Source organism: Budorcas taxicolor, chromosome 1 (genome assembly GCF_023091745.1).
Source record: "Budorcas taxicolor isolate Tak-1 chromosome 1, Takin1.1, whole genome shotgun sequence".
Taxonomy (NCBI): Eukaryota; Metazoa; Chordata; class Mammalia; order Artiodactyla; family Bovidae; genus Budorcas; species Budorcas taxicolor.
This window is the reverse complement of record NC_068910.1, coordinates 76,626,181-76,630,375: the sequence shown is the minus strand read 5'-3', so window position 1 is coordinate 76,630,375 and position 4,195 is coordinate 76,626,181. Positions and strand designations below refer to the sequence as shown.

Below are 4,195 nucleotides of genomic sequence, written 5' to 3'. Positions count from 1 at the left end.
CTGCATTGCAAGAAGATTCTTTATCAACTGAGCTATGGGGGAAACCCACTGTTATCAATTATGAGAACAACATTAATTTCATTGCATATCTCCATCAGAACTCTTAGGGTTCCAGGCACGTTGTCAATCAAGCAGTAATTTTTTTGAAAGAATTTTTTTTTTTTTTTTTTTTTTTTCCTGAGCAGTAGCTATTACCAGTGGGCTTAAAATGTTTGGTAAGAAAGTGAAAGTGAAGTCACTCAGTCATGTCCGACTCTTTGCGACCCCATGGACTGTGGCCTACCAGGCTCCTCTCTCCATGGGATTCTCCAGGCAAGAGTACTGGAGTGGGTTACCATTTCCTTTTCCAGGGGATCTTCCCAACCCAGGGATCGAACCTGGGCCTCCCGCATTCCAGGCAGACGCTTTAACCTCTGAGCCACCAAGGAACCATATTTTGAACAGATGTGCTGTCATATAGGCTTTGTTTTTTCCATTAGAAACAGATACTGAGTAGATTTAGCATGGTGGTGGTGGTAGTTGAGTCACTAAGTTGTGTCCGTCTCGTGTGACCTCATGGATTGTAGCCCTCCAGGTTCCTCTGTCCATGGGATTCTCCAGGCAAGGATATGAGATGGGTTGCCATTTCCTTCTCCAGGGGTATCTTCCCGACCCAGGAATCAAACCTGGGTCTCCTGCAAGGCAGGCAGACTCTTTACCGACTGAGTTACAAGGGAAGCCACCATAGGATTCCTGAAATCATAGATGAACATTGGCTTCAACTTAAAGTTACCAGATTCATCAGCTCATAACAAAAGAGTTAGCCTGTCCTATTGTAACTTGAAGCCAAACATTGACTTTTCATTTCTAGATATGGAAGTCCTAGATGGCAGCTTCTTCTAATATGACTTTTATTTACATTGAAAATCTCTTATTTCATGCAGACATCTTCATGAATTATCTCACCTACATGTTCTGGACAACTTGCTGCAGCCTCTGCATCCACACTTGCTGCTTTACCTTGCAGTTTTATATAACAAAGATGATTTCTTTCCTTAAACTTCATGAACAAACCTCTGCCTACTCCAAATTTTTCTGCAGCAACTGACTCACCTCTCTCAGCCTTTACAGAATTGAAGAGCATTATGGCCTTGCTCTCGATTAGGTGTTAACTTGAAGGAATATTGTGGCTGTTTTTTTTTTTTTTTTTCCCAAATAGACACATTTATTTATTTATTTATTTATTTATCTATTTTCTGTTTTTCCTTTCTTTCATTTTTTACTTTATTTTACTTTACAATGCTGTATTGGTTTTGCCATACATTGACATGAATCCATCAATGGTGTATATGATATCCCAATCCTGAACCCCCTCCCACCTCCCTCCCCATACCATCTCTTTGGGTCATCCCAGTGCACCAGTCCCAAGCATCCTGTATCCTGCATAGAACCTAGACTGCTGATTCGTTTCTTATATGATATTATACATGTTTCAATGCCATTCTCCCAAATCATCCCACTCTCTTCCTCTCCCACAGAATCCAAAAGACTGTTCTATACATCTGTGTCTCTTTTGCTGTCTCGCATACAGGGTTATCATTACCATCTTTCTAAATTCCATATATATGTGTTAGTATACTGTATTGGTGTTTTTCTTTCTGGCTTACTTCACTCTGTATAATCGGCTCCAGTTTCATCCATCTCATTAGAACTGATTCAAATGTATTCCTTTTAATGGCTGAGTAATACTCCATTGTGTATATGTGTCACAGCTTTCTTATTCATTCATCTGCTGATGGACATCTAGGTTGTTTCCATGTCCTGGCTGTTATAAACAGTGCTACGATGAATACTGGGATACATGTGTCTCTTTCAATTCTGGTTTCCTCAGTGTGTATGCCCATCAGGGGGATTGCTGGGTCATAAGGCAGTTCTATTTCCAGTTTTTTAAGGACTCTCCACACTGTTCTCCATAGTGGCTAAACTAGTTTGCATTCCGATCAACAGTGTAAGAGGTTCGCTTTTTCTAGACCACTAAACTTTTCTCCATTTCAACAATAAGGTGTTTTGCTTTCTTATCATTTGTGTGTTCACTGAAGAAATGCTTTTAATTTCCTTCAGGGACTTTTACTTTATGTTCACTACTTGGATAACTATTTGGCACCAGAGACCAAGCTGTGGCTTACCCTGCTTTCTTCCTTCCTTCCTAACCAAACTTACTCACTTCTAGCTTTTGATTAAAAGGAGACATGATTTTTTTTTCTTCCACTTGAACACTTGTGCATTTATTAATTTGCCTAGTTTCAACATTCTTTTGTCTCATGAAATAACGGGCCAGACGAGGATGAGATGGGGAAATGGTCAGTCAGTGGAACAGTCAAAACACCTACAACAATTAATTTTACCTATCTCATACAGATGCAGTTTGTGGTACTCCAAAACAATGGCATTAGCAACAACAAAGATCCCTACTTACAGATCACCATAACAAAAATAATTGTAAGGAGACAGTTTGAAATACTGTGAGAAAACCAAAATGTCATACCAAAGCACAAGGTGAGCACAAGCTTTTGGAAAAATGGTGCTCATAGACTTGTTCAATGTACAAAGCTTCAGTTTATAAAAATTGCAATATATGTGAACCACAGTAAAACAAAATACAATAAAATGCTTTATACCTGTGTTCTTATGCTATTGAGTGGAATATTCTATATGTGACTGTTAGGTTCATTTGGTCTATAGTTTATTCAAATTCTTTCTTTCCTTATTGACTTTCTTTCTGTCTATCCATTACTGAAGGTGGGATATGAAGCCCCTTACTAACAGTGTGTTGCTACTGATTTCTCCATTTAGTTCTGTCAATGTTTCCTTCACATATTTCAATGTTCTAATATTAGCATATATATTTATAATTGCTATACTTTCCTGATGTATTTACACTTTAATCATTATGATGTTCTTTGTCTTTTTTGATTATTTTTGGCTCCAAGTCTATTTCATCTAATATAAGTATGATCACTTCTGTTCTCTTTGAGTCACCATTTGTATGAAATATCTTTTCTCTTTTTAATTGTTTCATATTCACCATATATGTATTGTTAAATCTAATGAGGCACATAAACAAAATCTAGTTGGATCTTTTTTTTTAATCTATTTAGCCTATCTATGTCTTTTGACTTTGAAATTTAATACATTTATATTTAAAACAACTATAAGTGATTTACATACAACCATTACAGTGCTACAGTTTTCTGTATTTGTTTAAATAGTTATCTTACCAGTAAATTTCATATGTTAATAAACTTTAGCATTGCTGTTTTGAAACTTTTGGTTCAATTTGAAAATTCCCTTTAATATTTCTTTTTTTTAACTTTTATTTTTGCTTTATTTTACTTTACAGTACTGTGTTGGTTTTGCCATGTATTGACATGTATGTCAATGTCACGAGTGTACATGAGTTCCCAAACATGAACCCACCTCCCACCTTCCACTCCATAATATCTCTCCGGATCATCCCCGTACACCAGCCCCAAGCATCCTGTATCCTGCATCAAACATAGACTGGCGATTCATTTCTTACATGATAGTATACATGTTTCAATGCCATTCTCCCAAATCATCCCACCCTCTCCCTCTCCCTCAGAATCCAAAAGTCCACTCTACACATCTGTGTCTCTTTTGCTGTCTCACATACAGGGTCATCATTACCATCTTTCTAAATTCCATATATATGTGTTAGTATACTGTATTGGTGTTTTTCTTTCTGGCAGACTTCACTCTGTATAATTGGCTCCAGTTTCATCCATCTCATTAGAACTGATAAACACATCATGTTAATAAACTCACTCAACTTCTACTTATCAAGAAAAGTCTTTATATTTCCCTACTTTTTGAAAAATAATACTGCAAAATATAGTATGCTTAGTTGGCAGGTTTTTTCCATTATATTATACCTGTAAATTAATATGAAGCCTAAGAAAAAGGCAATAGGAAGACTTTAGTATAATAACTAACTTCTAAATGGTCAAATTCTTCTTTGTTAAAAGTGGATGGTTATATCACCATGAAGATTAATGTCATGAAGTAATAGAACATTTAGAGAACTGAAATTAAGATGTATGATTGTTGGAGCAAATAGAAATCAACCATCATATTACGAATTGACAATACATGTAAAAAAGTATGTGTGAGATATTATGCTTGTCAAACTGGTACT

General features: G+C 36.3%; 1 non-coding gene across 1 annotated transcript; it reads right to left on the bottom strand.

The window, feature by feature from the left end:
* Window positions 1-356: 356 nt before the first annotated feature.
* On the bottom strand, window positions 357-428 carry TRNAS-GGA (transfer RNA serine (anticodon GGA)). The gene has a single exon. It is a non-coding gene; the product is annotated as a tRNA-Ser (tRNA).
* Between the last annotated feature and the right edge of the window lie 3,767 nt (window positions 429-4,195).